This window comes from Pristis pectinata, chromosome 23 (assembly GCF_009764475.1).
Source record: "Pristis pectinata isolate sPriPec2 chromosome 23, sPriPec2.1.pri, whole genome shotgun sequence".
Classification (NCBI taxonomy): domain Eukaryota; kingdom Metazoa; phylum Chordata; class Chondrichthyes; order Rhinopristiformes; family Pristidae; genus Pristis; species Pristis pectinata.
This window is the reverse complement of record NC_067427.1, coordinates 18299452-18317630: the sequence shown is the minus strand read 5'-3', so window position 1 is coordinate 18317630 and position 18179 is coordinate 18299452. Positions and strand designations below refer to the sequence as shown.

At 41.1% G+C, this 18179-nt stretch overlaps 1 long non-coding RNA gene across 1 annotated transcript in view; it reads left to right on the top strand.

The window, feature by feature from the left end:
- LOC127582243 (uncharacterized) overlaps positions 1–17423 on the top strand; it is a 98633-nt gene extending 81210 nt beyond the window's left edge. Inside the window, exon 6 of the long non-coding RNA XR_007958088.1 lies at positions 17278–17423. This is a non-coding gene — a long non-coding RNA (uncharacterized LOC127582243). The remainder of the gene's footprint in view (positions 1–17277) is intronic.
- The last annotated feature ends 756 nt before the right edge of the window (positions 17424–18179 follow it).

Sequence of the window (18179 nt, the reverse complement as noted above, 5' to 3'; positions counted from 1 at the left end):
TCTCAGCTTACGTACTAGTCAACCCTCATCCATGCCATTATCACACTCACACTCAACAATTCAGAAACAGCTTATTCCCCTTCACCATCAGATTTCTGAATGGTCCATGAACCTACGAACACTACCTTGTTATACCTTTATAATATAGAACATTACAGCACAGTACAGGCCCTTCGGCCCACGATGTTGTGCTGACATTTTATCCTGCTCTAATATCTATCTAACCCTTCCCTCCCACATAGCCCTCCATTTTTCTGTCATTCATGTGGCTAAGAGTCTCTTAAATGTCCCTAATGTATCTGCCTCCACAACCTTTGCCAGCAGTGTGTTCCACGCACCCACCACTCTGTGTAACCTCTGACGTACCCCATATACCTTCCTCCAATCACCTTAAAATTATGCCCCTCATGTTTGCTATTTTCGCCCTGGGAAAATGTCTCTGACTGTCCACTCAATCTATGCCTCTTATCATCTTGTATAATGGTTTCCTTAATTTTTCACTATTTATTTATTTTTGAAATTTATAGTAATTTTTATGTCTTTGCACTGTATCACTGCTGTACAACAACAAATTTCACATCATATAAGTCAGTGATAATAAATCTGATTCTGATTACAATCAGACTTAGATATTCTGCTAGGCATGTGGTCAACCTATTCTTCACCTTTTATGAACTCAAATTTATGTAAAATTCTGCAGATTGTACTTTATCCTATACCGAGTCTAGTTCACCTGTTAAACTTGCTCTTGTGGTTCTACCTTAGCTCACAGTTTTCCAAATTAAAATTATTGTCTTTGTGTTTAAATTCTTTAATAGCCCTTTTCGTTACTTAATGGGATGCTGCAAAACTTTGCTGTATCTAGGAACTCACTTTGTGTACCAGCAATTTGACAGATCCTACAGCACTGGAATGGGTTATCCGGCTATCTAACTGTATCTGCAAGTCCTTCATTCTTTTTCCCCTCATGTATTTATTTAGTTTCCCCTTAAATTTATTTATGCCTTTGGTTTAACTACTCTTTATGGTGGCACATTCTCTGTTCTAACCAATCTCTTGAAGTCCCTGTTAGATTTATCACTATTATCATTTATGATTCTGAGTCTTAGCCTCCCCCACAAATGAAAACATCTTTTTCTACATCTACCCTCTTTAATGCTTTGCTTGCATTTTATGGCTTTAGCAACCTGAATTGCTATATTTAGCCACTTATTCCTTTGCTCTTCTACCTACCTTCTTTCTCCCTATTCATGCAGTCTATGTATTCCTTAGTCTTCCTGTCAAAATGGAAAACCTCACATTTTACTGAAATTAATTTGCAATGTACAAGCCTATCCTGATTCTTAATTATTGTCTTCCTCTGCAGCATTAACTATGCCCTCAATTTGTGTCTCCCACAAATTTTCAAATTGCCAATTCCTGAGTTTAAATAAATTATGTATATGATGAAAATCAATAGATTAGGTTGCATTTTTCTCTCCTTCATCCCACTTTTGTCCCATCCAGCTGAGATCGCTGCTACTGATCCTGTTTCTATACTGGCTTCGGTCACATGCATAATCTTGCATTTTATCAGCGACATACACCCTGGCTAGGTTTGTTCCCTGAATCAACATCATGATGAATTAGCAAAGATTTCTGCAGCTAGATGCTCCTCCTTCTGCATTCCCTCCTTCTTTACCTGGGAGTGGCACTGGAAAGGTAGAATTCCTTTTCCACATCAAATAACTTGCATTTAAATAGTGCCTTTAACATAGTAAACTGTTACACATCAATAATTATCAAAGACAATCTGACACAGAATCACATGAGGAGATAATACTAATCACATCCTTCCTCTAAACTGCACGCAGTACTCTAGCTGAAGACTGATCAAGGTTTTATAAACTTGGATCATAACCTCCCTACTTCTGTCTTCAGTGTCCCAACTAATGAAAGCCAGTATCCATATGCCTTCCTAACCATGTTGTCTACTTGAGTTTCCACTTGTTTTGTATAATGACACTGATTCACAAATAATAATGAGGTGATCAAAAGCAAGGTCAAGGACATGGGGTGTGGGGATGAAGAGCAAGTACTCCAATATTCCGCTATCTGATTGTTTAGAAATCCCAGTGGTTTGATATCTGGCTTCCTTCGCTCCTTTTAAACTTACCAGGGCCCTGTTTACCTCAATCCCTTTGAACTCACCAGGGCCCTGTTTCCCATGCTCCCTTTGTAAGCTCACTGGGGCTCTGTTTTCCATGCTCACATTAAACTCACTGAGACCTTGTTTTCCGTACTCTCTTTAAACACACCAGGGTTCTGTTTTCCATGCTTCCTTTAAACCCACCAGGGCCCTGTTTCCTGTGCTCCCTTTAAATTCACCAGAGTGCTGTTTCCCACCCCCTTTAAACTCACTGATTCACTGGAAATGTTATTTTACTAGTGGGTAATATCTATAAAAAGGTGAACTGAAATTGCATTGGTGTATTAATAGGAACAATAACCAACAGTTTGGAAAATTTGCCAGTCCAGTACCACCAAAGTCCTCAGAGTCCAGATGATCAGTTTTACTGCAGTGTCATTATACACAACAATGAACAACAGATTCTTGAAGGTGGAAACTCAAGTGGACAACATGGTTAGGAAAGCATATGGATACTGGCTTTCATTAGTTGGGGCATTGAATACAGAAGTAGGGAGGTTATAAAACCTTGATCAGTCCTCCGCTGGAGTACTGCGTGCAGTTCTGATCACCAAGGCAGAGGAAGGATGTGATGATGCTGGAGTGGGTGGAGAGGAGCTTCACCAGAAAGTTGCCTGGGATAGAGTATTTCTCTTATGAGGAGAGACTTGAGAAGAAGGTCTTTTCTCCCTGGAGTGGAGGAGGTTATGAAGGAACATGATTGAAGTACATATGAGGGATAGAGATAGGGTAGACTGTAGGAAACATTTCCCCATATCAAAGGTAGATAAAACTAGGGAACATAGGTTTAATGCAAGAGGGAAGAGATTCAGAGGAGATATGAGGGGGAGTGGTTAGTACCTGGAATGCACTGTCTGAGACAGTGGTTGAGGTTGGGTTGCTGACACTATTTAAGAACTGACTGGTTGAACACTTGAAACGATTAGGCATAGAGGGCTATGGACCAAGTGCTGGACAATGGGGTTAATACCCTCCTTGCAAAGTTTATGAAACAGAACGGTATCAAACATAGTCTTGTTCCTTCACATCAGGTGTTGCCAGGATATTCAAAACCCAGCGTAAAATGTCAATTGGCCAATTTCGGATGAGTTGGGCTGAATGGCCTGTTTCTATGTTAATTCTATGATCTGGTAATCTATAAATCTAGTCCAGTAGTCAGTTCCAGAAAATGCTGGAAACACTTAGCAGATCAGGCAGCACCTATGGAAAGAGAAACAGAGCTAAGGTTTCCAATCAAAGATAAAAAAGTTTTCTGTTTTTATTTCAGATTCCCTTCATCTGCATTTTTGATTTTCAACTAGTTTTTGGAGTCTTTGTGATCTCATTACAGGTTTTGGTGTTGAATCAACTTTTGGACTGTGCAGGTCTGAATTTGAACAAAGGAGATTCTATTTCCTTCCTTGTCAAGCATACTTGGATTTGGTGCTTCACTTCCTGAAGTCTGTGCTGTATCCGACTTGAACACAACTTCATGATCGAATTATTCACCATCCACACTTGGTTCACCTCCAGCAGAGATCATTTGATCTCCATGAACACTTTGGATTTTGTCACCAAATGCAATGAAATATCTCTTGGCTCCACAAGCCTCTGCTACCATTCTCGTCTTTCACTTGTCTACGCTCAACTTGCAGGTTGGGCTGAGGACATGGACGGGCTTGTTTTGCTTGAAACTGCATTCTTCCTGATTAGTATTATAGTGATTTTTCAACTCTAGAAGTCAGATTTGGTTGAAAAAGGCTCAGGTTTGTTCTCAGTTTTTTTTTGGGTCATTTTTCAGAAGCACACAGTTTTGTTCTAGTCTATTTACTTCCTTCTCAACCTGACCCTCTGGACTTTCCATGGACTGTCTTTGCCAAGTGCCATTTCATGCTGAGTTTTGAATATCCCCGCAACACTTGGTGTGAAGGAACAAGGGTATGTTTGCTACCATTCTGTTTCATTGAGCTTACAATCAGAGTTGGCTGAAACTGGGAGTCATTGTGAGGAATGAGTTCTTCACGTAGGCTGTGCTGTGCATGTATTGACTCATCTATTGTGCATTCATTGTGGTAAGTGAACTGACGTGCTTCACTTCAATTCACTTTAAGTGACTATCAATCAGCACAGAAGTCCACTTATTCTCTCTGAAGAAGTTTAGTCAGCCATGATCTTGACTGCAAAAGATTATTTGGTGGCTTCCTCTTACAAGTTTAGCAAAGAATGCATTTGATTACTCATGATTCGAGGTCACTGTCTGAGTAGACCCAGTAAACAAAGCATCTTGCACTGCTTTCATTTTGACTATTCTTGTATGGTTAGTTTGAAGTTCTGCCAAATTCTTTCTCATCACTCCACTACCCCATTTGATGCCCATCATTGTATCCTTGATGCTACAGTGGTGGTGATTTGGGACCTAATATCACAACTAGTGGCTTATGATTTGTTACTGGAGTTAAAGATCTGCCTCGTGAAAACTGATGGGATTTCTTGATTCCAAACATAATTCTGTGCTTCCTTCTCAGTGTGTTCATTAATATGCTTGCTTCCTGTGAGAGCGTCAGAAATGAAAATGGTGGGCTTTTCTTGCCCATGATCAACAGGTGGTTTATCATTGCGCCTATATTTGACATCATATCACAGCTTCAACTCCTGTGATATTTCAATGAAGAGGAAGAGTTTCACTTGCTGCATTTTTTGTTGCACTCACCACATTCACTTTGTTGCTCCTTGTTCCACATCCATTTCACATCCTTTTATCAACAAGTGATGCAGTGGTCTGATCACAGTTGCAAGATCTGAATGGAATTACTCATGATACTGCAGCATTTCCAGGAAAATAAGCCTGTTTTATTTTCAGGCTTAGCTGGCCTCTACATTTTCCTTCATTGGTTGCAGACTACTAAAATCAACATTCAAACCAAAGTACACCACTTCTTGTTGCAAAATCTTACATTTGTTTCACTTCAATGCATATTGGCATGGGTGACTCTCTAGTCATTTTTGAGAAGCACACAATTTTGTTGTCATCTTTTCACTTCCTTCTCAACCTGACTTTTTAGAGCATTTGAGACAGGTCTGGGCTTTCCATGGACTGTCTTTGCACATGTGTACTTGCTTCCAAAAAAAAATTATTATGCCTGTTCAACATTTTTCCAAAGTGGTGTGGCGGCCTGCACACGCGGGACTCGAACCACCATTGGGAGCCACGGGCGCATGCACGGAAGTGCGTTTTGAACTACCCATTCAGGGCGGACCTTCCAGGAACGTTCTGACGTCATGTCCGCCCCGTGGGTCGTGTGGGCGCTTGGGTAGAGAGTTTGGCGTGCTTTTTTTATTGGAGTAAAGATTCTCAGTTTGGCACTCTCTGCCTCCGTGTCGTTCTTCCGTAGCGCGTCGCATTCAGCTACAGTAGCTTGAGTTGTCTCAACCACTCCTTCACCACTACGGTGGGCCTTTATTCATGGTTTTCCATGATGATGCATAGCTGTATTTGCATTCCATTTGCACTAATATCTGCAGAACCTCACCAGAGTAGGTTTTCATTGTGATAGCACTGTCCGTCAATGGTATCCAGCTGAACATGCTGCAGTGTGTCATTGATGCAGATCATCATCGATGATCCTGCAGCAGTATCAATTTGCATATCAAAGCACCAGTTGTTAATCTTTACTTGAAAATGTTTGTTGCCATTACTGCTTGCATGTGGATACTGTACAATCCCAGTTCATACCTGTCTGAATGAACTTCCAGATTATGAATTCCTCTTTTCTGTTCTTGTTTCGAATTGTCACTGAAGTTTCTTTTGTTGGATCTGCAGGCTGTTGAAATATGAGTTTTACTTGTAATTGAAACAGTCAGCTGTTCTAAAGTGACAAGTCTGCAATGAGTGATGAACATGGGGTATCAATAGCAACTGACTGAACTGGTCTCAACAGCACATATTGGACTGTTTTGTAGCCCTGAACTTTGTTACTGCTCTCTAATAACAGACTGCATCTATATCAGTCCTTTGTGGTGGATGAAATTCTCTTGCATTGACACAGCAATTTTACATGCACTTTCAAATGCCAGGTACTGACTGAGTTTGTTCACCACTTTGCACACAAACCTCTCATGGAAGGCACTATCGAAAAAAGCCACATATTAGTAATGCAACATTAAATTCTTTAAAGAACCAATTGTTTCACCCTACTTCTTGCTCTTTATACAAACATATCTTTTAGCCATCTTTAATGGCTTTGGATTAAAGCAATCTTCTAGCTTTTTAAAAATCTTTAAACAAGACATCTTTTTCCTGTCAGGGTGCAGGAAGATTTGTCAGCACACCATACACCTCTGGCCCAATGTGCATCAGGAGCATTGCTCTTTTGAACACTCACATATCATTTTAGACACTCATGGTATAACTTTCTTCTTCAGGATATTGTTTAATGAACATGTCTATATGCTTGGTGTACTCATGTTTTGTCATGGATGCCAAGTCTCCCAATATAGACAGTTCATTGGTTCTGGTGAAGGTTCTTTGACCTGAAATCTTAACTCTGTTTCTATTTCCATAGATGCTAACTGACGTGCTGAGTGTTTCCAGCATTTTTAATTAATATATATTTTTACATCAGATTTCTAGCACCTGCAGTTTTTTTGATTTTTATCCCATACAGCCAGTTTGCAGCCATGTTTCATTCTGATTCAACAGTAACACGACTAAGTTTGGTTTAGTCAACATCACTGATCCTTGTCACCATTGTTTTCCGTTATGCATTCTTGTCAATAAACGTGGAGCCCCTCGAAAAATAAAATTCTATGTAAGTGGTTGCAGAAAAGTACCATGATAAATCAGTTTTGGTGCCACTAAAATGTCTAAAACTAACTAGGTGACAGACATCAATATCTTCCAACCAATTTTATAATCTCAAAGGAAAACTACATAATAGTCTCTAATTTGTAATGTCGCCACAAGGGCATTATTAGACAGTGTCTACCTATGTATGTATCCAACGCACAGTCATTTATTTGCAGGGCAGCATACTTAAACCATTTACATGTTGAGACTTTAAACTAGTAGACTGACTGTTTATGACAACGTTACATTGCTGCAAAGCACGCACACCACATGACTCTCCAATCAGGATCACAGTATGAACATTTACTTAGATTCACAGAGAACTGAATGTTCACATTTAAAGATACACCACACAGCACAATACAACAGCTGTTACAATGGCTTTCACTACTGAACGCACTTCTTAAAAGCTCATTCTCAGGATGTGGATGTTACTGGTGAAGCTGGCATTTATTGCCCATCTTTGGTTGCCACAACATAGTGACTTATGAGGCCAATTCACAGAGCAGTTAAATGTCAACCACATTAATTGGAGTCTCATGCAGGCCAGCTTGCGTAGGGTCAGCAGGTTTCTTTCCTTGAAGGACACTATTGAACCAGCTGAATTTTTAAACACCTATCTGACAGTTTCACGGTCACTTTTACTGATACCATATTTTTACTTGCAATTCTGGCGAGGTGGGATTTAAGCACTACTTCTTATCAGGACTGCAACATGGTAACATAACTATTGTGCTACCACAGCCAGTGCTTAGCAGTGGTGCTCACTGTGCATAACTGTTTAAATGTACTTAAATCACTGCAACAATATTGGTGGGGTTGTTGATAGGAAGGAAGATAGTTGTAGGCTATGGGATGACATTCATCAATTCGTAAGATGGACAGAGCAATGTCAGATGAAATTTAATCCTAATAAGTGCAAGGTGATGCACTTTGGAAGGACTAATAATGGTAGGACATACATGAAAATGGTAGGGCTTTAAGGAGTATTGTGGAACAGAGAGACCTCGGTGTGGAAGTCCATGGTTATCTGAAGATGGCAGCACAGGTCGAAAAAGTAGTGAAGAAGGCATATGGGATACTTGCCTTCAGTAACTAGGTCATAGAATATAAGAGCAGTAAGGTCATGGTGGAACTTTATAAACATTGGTCAGACCATGGCTGGAGTACTGTGTACGGTTCTGGCTGCCACACTGTAGATTGCACTGGAGAGGGTGCGGAGGAGAGTCACCAGGATGTTGCCTGGGGTGGAATGCTTCAGTTACTTAGGGACAATGGATAGGCTGGCTTTGTTTTCCTTGAAACGGAAGGGGCTGAAGGGGACCCGATGGAAGTATACAAAATTATGAGAGGCATAGATAGGGTAGATAGTAGGAAACCATTCCCCACAGCAGAGGTATCTAAAACTACAGGGCATGGGTTTAGGATAAGAGTAGGAGTTTAGAAGGGATCCGAGAAAGAACTTTTTCACCCAGCGGGTGGTGGTATTAGAACGCACTGCCTGACTGGGTGCTGGAGGTATGCTCACACTATTTATTAAGTATCTAGATAAGCACTTGAATCACCAAGGATAGAAAGCTACAAACCAACTGCTGGTAAGTGGGACTCATATAGATAGATACTTGATAGTCAGCATGGAAATGGTGGGCCAAAGGGCCTGTTTCTGTGTTATATGACTCTAAGATTGAGCCTATGGCACTTCCATTAGTCCCCATTGATACCAGATCATCTGAGGATTCCGTCCCCAGTCTACCCTGTGTGCCACTGTAGAAACTCAATGGAGGTCAGTGCCTCTGGGGTAGAGAGAGAAAGACCAGACAGAGGTTTATCCCTTCCCTTGCAAAATGCAAGTTTGGCAGCATGGTGGGTGGTGAAGGAGTATACAGGAGGGTGGGAATGTGCTATGTGCCCCATCATCCACCCCCTCCCACCCACCCACCATCCCTTGGGTAGAATTACCTACAATGTAGAGAGACTCCCGTGTCCAGTAGAATGACTTTGTCTTGGGCCAGAAGAGTATAAAGAATTAGAAGAAGAATTTCTGATATTACACTGATCTTACAGCACAGAAGCAGACTAATTGGCCAGACTAGTCTAAACTGGTGCTTATGCTTCACATGATCCTCCTCCTACTTTGTCCTTCACCGATAATATTTCCTTATAGTTGTTTCTGCCTTGTGTACTAACCTAGCTACCTCTTAAAAGTACACTATTTATCTCAAACACTCCAAGTGGTGGTGTTAAACATTTTTACAACTTGGAGTTTTTAAGTGACCAACTTATATAATGATCTCATTTTGGAATCTCCCCTCCTCCCCAAACATTGAAGCCTGGTCTTATAAAGACCTTTATTAAGCAACTTCACTTTTCTAAAGAGCCCCAGCCTGTTCAGATTATCTATCTTCTAAAATTGTTTCTGAAGGCTAGGCTGAGGGTTGGCAACTTAAAAACTGCACTCTCAAATTTCACACTCAACATTACAAAATGGGCTTGGGTTCTGTCCTCCCCCATTCCACCCCCAGCCGCCTTCAGCATCTACTGCAGTCTTTTTTCATGCAGGCTCCAGACTTAATCACGGGTTCAGTTGGTGCTGAGCTCCTGTCATGGGAGAGCTGGCTCTGCAGCAGCTACTGCAGGCTTCAGCAGAATGAGATTCTATTTTGCGCTGTTTCCTGTTCACCACTGCCCCGTTGCCATAGCAACCGTGTTAGCTCAAGGAGGTCTGTTTCCCTTCGCCTGTCAGAGAAAGAAAGCAAAAAAAAGCCCGAAAGCATTGAGGCCCTTCCGAAGCCGGGACTGAGAGCGAGGGCAGAGCAGCCTTGGCTCACTGACTGCTGGCAGGGTTAATTAAATTGAAAAAAATGCCGGTAGAGCCTCATTTAGTCATTTCTAAATATTCACCTGCCTTGTCTACTGTTAAAGCTGAAGTACATTAGCCATCAGCACAATTTAAAAGGAATTTCACCAACCAATTGCCAAGCACTGTCCCCCCACCTGAATCCAGGGTTGCCAACACCTCAGTCATTGTCCTACAGCCTCCTGGATTTTAAGCTGCTGGATACCACTGCAAGTGACCCAAGAGCAAAATTCTATGAGCATTAATCAGTGTGTTTCCTTCTCCTATTTTCTTTTGAACACTTTTAGTGGTTCCAAAAATATTGGAGATGGTGGGCGAACGGCTGCTTGACCAGGCAGGGCAGCTGGAAGCGGGAAATCATGTGATAAAACCTCCAGGAATGTGCCCAACAGGAGCTGGCAACCTAAACCAATCCCTCTTTTTCAGGAGAGGAGGAAAACCTTCTGCCTGACCAAATACCCTTGATCCTCAAGCAGTCACAAGATTAGAAAAACATTGGGAGGTATTTTCCATCTTTAACCCATGTGTTAGGTATTACCTGGAGAGGAGAAATTAAGAGGAGCACAAGCTTCGAAGTTTTTTCCCCCACTTAGAATGAATCAAAGCAAAAAGTGTGGATTCTATGAGAAATTCTTGTTCAGATGGGGGAAAAATAATGTGATAGAATATTTTGACCTTTCTCTCCCTTCATCTTCCATGTTTTCCCTCTCTCCCCAGCTGAAGGCGTGGACCCTCACTGCGGTTCAACTACGCTGAAGATGCTGCCTCTCACAGGGATTCTGATCCTCTACTCAGAAGCTGGTGACGTTCATAAAATCATAGAGTTGTACAGCACAGAAACAGGCCCTTCAGCCCACCACATTAATGCTACCTGCTGTACTGACCTTTACTAATCTTATTTACATGCGTTAGGTCCATATCCTTCTGTGCCTTGGCGATTCAAGTATCTGTCAAGATGTTTCTTAAATGTCACGACAGTCCCTGTCTCCACCACCTCCTCAGGCAGTGTACTCCAGACTCCAACCTCTCTGGGTTTGAAAAAAATTCCCCTCAGATCCCCTCGAAACCTTCTACCTCTCACCTTAAACCAATGCTTTCTTGTCTTTGAAACCTTCACCATGGGAAAAGGATTTTTACAATCCAGCTATCCTCCTCATAATTTTATATGCCGTTATCAGGTCTCTCGTCAGCCTCCTCTGCCTCAGGGAACATAAACCCGGTCTATCCAGTCTGTCCTTATAGCTGTAATGCTCCAATCCAGGCCACACCCTGGGGTAAAACTCCAAATTTTCCTAAAGGGGCTGGCTGTCCCTGGGGTACAGGTCCCTCCTGTATCAAGGGTGCTGAGTGTGAATGGGGTGCACGTCCCTTCTGTACTGAACTGTTAGTCTTTGAAAATGACAGGCAGGGAAATCCAGCTTTAGCAATCCAGTTTACACTCGACGACTGGAGGATTTTGATTATTTACATCCACATTGCTCTCCCCCTGCATCTACCAGTCACAATCCCCTCCTTGTCCCACAGCCACATAAAGCCCTGGAAATGCACAAAAACTCAGAAAAAACCTTGAAGGTCATTGAGAGTGAAAAGAAAAATCTGAATACTTTGCACTGATACCCCTCAGTTGATCAAATGCAGTCCAGTCATAGTAAGCCTGAGGCTAATATCTGTAATCCAGTAAAGAAGGCAAATGGCATGCTTGCCTTCATTGGTCAGGCAGTTGAGTATAAAAGTAGGGAAGTCATGTTGAAGCTGTATAAAACTTTGGTTAGACCGCATTTGGAGTGTTGTGTGCATTCTCTGTTCACCACAATACAGGAAGGGTGTGGAGGCTTTAGAGAGGCAGTAGAAGAAGTTCACCCGGATGTTGCCTGGATTAGTGTGTATTAGCTATAAAGAAAGGTTGAACTAACTTAGATTGTTTTCTCTGGGGCATTGGAGGCTGAGTGGTAACCTAATAGGAGCATATAAAAGTATGAGAGACACAGGGCAGAGAGCCGGAGTCTTTTTCCCAGGGTGGAAATGTCAAATACTAGAGGGCATGGCTTTAAGGTGAGTGGAGGAAAGTTTAAAGAAGATCTACGAGGCAAGTTGTTTTACGCAAAGAGAAGTAGGTGCCTGGAACGTGCTGCCAGGGGAGGTGGTGGAAGCAGATATGACAGCAACGTTTAAGATGTATTTGGACAGCCACATGAACAGGCAGGTAATGGAAGTATATAGACCCATGTGCAGGCAGATGGCATTAGTTTGACTTGGCATCATGGTCGTCACAGACGTGGTGTGCCAAAGGGCCTGTTCCTGTGCCATACTGTTCTATGTTCCTGAAGAAAAGTGTAAACATTCTAAAAGTTGAAAATGAAATAAAATGAAAAAAAATTAAGTAATATCAGAGCCCTCCTCTGTCTCAATTTAGTACTTTGCAGAGGATGGCCAATATTTCCCTTCTTGAATAAAATACTAGTATCAATAATGGTGACTGTGAAACCATCAGATTATCATAAAAAACAATTTATTTTGCTAACATCCTTCAGGGAAGAAAATCTGCTAGCTGACCTTGGTCTAGCCTAATATGTGACTTCAGTTCCATCCACATGGTTGACTCTTAACTAACCCTCTTAAGTGGCTTAGTAAGTCACTCAAGGAGCAATTAGAGATGGAGAATAAATGATGGGTTTGACAGTAACCTCTGTATCCTGTGAATACATGAAAAAAAACATACTATTGGTTGAGATTCAATAATAGAAGATTGCAAGTTGAGCCGTGGGCCTTCAATACTACATTGGCAGTGAGCACTCTCTCTGAGGAACAATCTTTGTGCAGAAATAAGTTTGCATTCAGCAGTAGCTCTCTTGCTTGCCTGTCACAAGATCATAGGTTCAAGTCCTACTTCAAGGACTTGATAATGCAAATCAAGTCTGATAGTCTTAGTGCAGTTCTGAGTGAATGCTACACTACTGGAGTTTCTGATTTTCAATTTTAAAGAATTTAGATATCTGGGGAAAGGACTGTAACTGAAGCAGACAGGGTGGTTCTTTCATATAGTTTTGATGTGCTGCAGTGCTTCTTTCCGCGTTGTTCTCTTATAGAGAAAAGCTTGTACAAATGATGGGTATTGCTGGTAAGGCCAGCATTTATTCCCCAACCCCAATTACCCTTGAGAAAGAAGGTGGTGTTGAGCCACTATCTTGAACCTCTGCAGACCTTGGGTGAAGGTACTTTACTAATGATCATTGATGTCCCACTCGGTCAATAATGGCCTTGATGTCAATTTCACCTCATTTCTGGAGTTCAGCTCTTTGGTCCAGGTGTGGACCAAGTAATCCTAGAACTCAATCTTACCTGTGGATCTTACCTGTAGACACAGATTCATCACAATGCATTGACATCTAATGTAAACACAAGAAGATTAGTGGTCAAGTGTAGGTCCCCTACAGTCAGAAACACGAGAATTCATAATGGAAACAGGGAAATAGCAGAGCAATTAAACAAATATTTTGGTTTCGATTTCATAAAGAAAATACATGTAACTTTCCAGGAATAGTAGTGAACCAAGAATTCAGTGAAGATGAGGAACTAAAGGAAATTAGTATTAGTAAAAAAATAATGCTGGAGAAATTAATGGCACTGAAAGCTGATAAATCCCCAGGGCCTAATAATTTGCACCTCTGAGTTCCAAAGGAAGTAGCATAGTGGATGCATTGGTTATCATTTTCCAGAATTCTGTGGATATTGGAATCGTTCTCACAGACTGAAGTGTGACAAATGTAACCCCATTATTTAAAAAAGGGAAGGACTGAGAAAACAAGAAACTGCAGACCTGTTAGCTTAACATCAGTGCTGGGGAAAATGCTAAAGGTTATTCCAAAGGATGAGATAACAGGACCCTTGGAAAATATCAAAGGGATTAGGCGAAGTCACTATGGATTTCTGGAAGGGAAACTCTGTTTGACAAACCTACTGGAGTTTTTTGAGGATGAAACTGGTAGAATAGATAAGGGAAAATTGGTGGATGTGGTGTACTTGGATTTTCAGAAAGCCTTTGATAAAGTCTCACATAAAAGGTTAGTGCATAAAATTAAACTGCATGGTATTGGAGGTAATGTAATTGTATAGAGAATTGATTGGCAGGAGATAGAAAAAAGTATTAATGGATCTTTGTCGATGTGGCAGGTGGCAACTAGTGGGGCACCGTACTTGGGTTTCAGCCATTCAGAACATATATCAACAAGTTGGATGAGGGAAGAGATTATAATATTTCTCATTCTGCTGACAACACTAAACTGGGTGGGTTTATGAATTGTGAGGAGGATGCAAAGAGGCTTCAAGTTGAGTAATTGGGCAAAAACATGGCAGATGCAATATAGCATAGATAAATATTATCTATATATGACATGGATACTTAGGTAAGGAAAACAGAAAGGTGGTGCATTATTTAAATGGTGTAGATTGGGACGCATTGATATAGAAAGAGACTTGAATGTTCTTAACAATGATTGAAAGCAAACATGCAGGAAAAGCAAAAAGTTAAGAAGACCAAAGGTACGTTGGCCCACATAGTAGAGATCTGAGTATAGGAGCACGGATTTCTTGGTACAAGTATATAGGGTCTTGGTGGGACCACTCCTAGTGTACTGTGTGCAGTTTTGGTCTCCTTACCTAAGAAGGGATATACTTGTCATAGAGGGAGAGCAACAATGGTTCACCAGACTGATTCCCAAAATGCTGGGACTACTGTTTGAGGGGAGATTAGGTTTGCTGTCTTTGTTTTCATTAGAGTTCAGAAGAATGAGGGGGGACCTCACTGAAACTTACAAAATTCTGACAGGGCTACTCAGACTGGATAAAGCATGGTGTTTCCTTAGCTGGTGTATCTAGAATGAAAGGGCACGGTCTCACATTACAGGACAAGAGATTTAGAACAGAGATAAGGAGAAATTTCTTCACTCCAGAGTAGTGAACCAGTGGAATTCACTACAACAGAGGGCTATAGAGGCCATGTTGCTGAATTTTTAAGAAGGAGATAGATACATTTTTGGAATCAAAAGGCATCAGTGGATATGGGGAAAAGGCTGGAAGATCAGCCATTGTATTGATGGTAAAGCAGACATGATGGGCCGAATGGCCTATTCTTGCTCCTATCTTCTATGTTTCTATGCTGCTGAAAGGTTTAAAGTACAAAGGCAAATCACATAAACCAGGCTGGTATTTCTGCAAGTGTGGAAAAATAGGGAGCAAGCCAACTGAGATGTTTAAGATGAATAAAGATTTTGATAGGGCAGATAGAGATGAACAACTCCTACTGGGCAGATGAATCTGTAGAAATGGGCAAAACAACATTGGAGCATGGTTGTTCAGGTCTGCTATTGGGTAGCATTTCTTCACACAAATGATGGTGGAAATCTCAAACTCCCTTCAAGGGATATGTAGTTAAGAAACAGATCAGCTATGATTTAATTGAAGAGCAAATTTGAAGGGATAAATAGCCTTTTGTTCCTGTGGAAATGTAATCTCCTCAATTAGGTACATTATTGTACAGTGATTTTCCTGAGAGCGCAGTTGGAGCAAGATTTTCATGAGTGCATTTTTGTGAGTGATTTTCGTGAGAGTGTAGTTGAAGCTGTCCGCTCTACGGTGCTCCCTTGGGAATGTCACAATGTTCAGCCTACTTGGAGGAAGGGGAGGAGGAGGAAGGAAATGATGCTGCTTGAGGGACTGTTCCCTTGCCCTCCCTCATCCTCCCCACCCGGCATACAGCCGACATTGAAAAACATTGTACTTACTGAGCTGTGTATTGGTGAACAGTTGTTTTTCAGACTGAAGTGATGTATACAGTGGTGTTCCCCAAGGGTCGGTATTGGGAGCTGTGCTCTCTTTGATAAATATTAATGACCTGTGCTTGGATATACAGGCATAATTTAAAGGTTTGCAGATGGCATGAAATTCAGATACGTAGTGAAGAATGATGAGGACTGTAACGGACTTCAGGAGACTGGTCAAACGGGCAATCAAAGGGGTGAATAAAATTTAATGCCGAGTAGCGTGAAATGATACACTTTGGTAGCGAGAATAAGTGGACAATTCTAAGGAGTGTTCAGGAACTGATTGGTCTTTGAAGGTGGCAAGACAAGGTTGTTATAAAAGCATATGGGATATAAAAGCATGTCAATAAAAGCTTTATTAATAGAAGCATAGTGCACAAAAGCTTAGAAATTTGCTGAATCTTTTAAGATCACAGGCCAGGATTCACCTGGAGTACTGTGTCCAATTCTGGACATTAGGAAGGATGTCAAGACATTACTGAGGAAGAGAAGGGAGAAAGGACTTCGTATATGTGGAGACTAGAAAAGCTGGGGTTGTTCTCCCTATGTTAAATGGAGATTTGACAGAGGAAATAGAGGGAAAATGTTTCCTGTGGCAGAGAGGTCAGTAATTACATTTAAGGTGACTGGTAAAAGAACCAATATCAATATGAGGATTTTTTTTACACAGTGAATTGTCACGATCTGCAGGCACTGCTTGAAAAATGATTTGGAGAGAAAAAGTTACAGAGTTATGGAAAAGAGAAAGGGACTGGGAACCAATCAGATAGCTTTAAGACTGATACAGGCACAAAAGACTGAATGTCCCCTATCTATCCTGAAAAATACTGTACCCCTCAATTAGACCCACTGTAAGATTTTACTACTTTAGAGACACCATATAACTGACTGTGGTTGTTGTTAGAGGTAGGGTAATGTGGTGGGTTATGACACTGCAGTAACAGTGAGAGTTCTGGAGCATTGATCCAGAGACAAAAGTTCAAATCCCTCATGACAGCTAAGGAGTTTAATTTCAAGTAATCAAATACATTTCAAAAAAGAAGCTTGTTTCAGAAATTGTGACGAGGAAACTATTTAATAGTTGGAAAAACCCACTAATGTTTTTTAGTGAAGGCAATCTGTCCAGTGTGGCCTATCTTAATGTGACCACAGACCTACTAGTAGTTGACTCCTAACAATCTCCTCAGTTCAGTAACAATTAGGGATGGACAATAAATATGAGTGAACTGTGGTTGAATCAGTTGCTATTCGCATCCTTACTTTAGTGTTTGTTTTGATTTGTTAAGGGGACAGGGGTGTCAGCATTTTGATTTTACGCTTGCATTGTTAATCTTTGCTTCCTTCTCACCCCATGCAAATCACAGATCGATAAAAAAAGTAAAAGTTATAACCTCACTGTCAGCAAAAGGTGCACTGGTTTCACTCTACATTAGGGACTCTACATTTGTTCTTTGTGGGATGGTTGAGTGAAAGGAAATCCCATCACAGGCAGAACAACTCAGTCCTCAGTCCCTGTGTAGAAATGGGACATCCTCAACTGCTGGACTCTTGGGCACTCAGCTCTTTACTGTGCCCTTCTTTCTTGTAGGTGCTGACACACATGGTGACAAAATAATGGCTGGATAAAGTAAAATTGATGTCCATCTGGTTGTCTTCTAACGTACTGGTAGAGCAACGACGTGATTGTTGATTAACTACAGCAATCAATTAACCAATGACAGATGCAGGTATGAGGTAAGGAAAACTGCCCTGGCAGAAAGCGCTGAGAACTGGACTCATACAAGGACTTGGCTGTAAGATAATTGGGGGGTCGCAGATGTCAATAGGTACCTCAAGCAATTTTTTATAAGTGAAGATTTCATCTCAAATATTGGCAAACTAGAGAGAAAGTTGGTAATGCAAAGAAAGACAAAATTATATAACATGTTTCATAAAGTTTAAAGCATGTTACAGACAATGAAATACTTTTGAAATGTACTCAGTGTTATAACACAGTAAATGTGGCAGCCAGTTGCAGAAGTAAAAATCTCCCCCAGAACATAATGATCAGGCTATATGCTTCAATGCTTTCAGTTATCGGTAGGATACTATGGAAAGCTCTGGTCTTCCAAAATAGTCGAGGCTTTTAAGTTCACCTGACTGGACCTCAGCTTGATATCCTCCTTAAAAGTCAGCAATTCTCCATATTTGCACATGGAGTATCAGCCTGGTTTAGGTACTCAAATCTCTGGAGTGGGTCTTGAATATGGAACCTACTGAATAATTGGTACTATCCTTTTCTCGCCTCCCAATGTGTTGAGATCCTCTGTTGAAGATGTTGCCATTTGCTTTATGGAGGGAATGCCAGAGCTTAGGACATTGGTAACTGAAAGCAAACAACCAACTTAAAGTAATTAAAATAGGTGAATTGCAAAAAGCCAGAAATAGAGGCATGCAGAGATCTTGGAGATATATAAGGTTGACAGAGGTCATAGAGATAAGGAGGGGTGA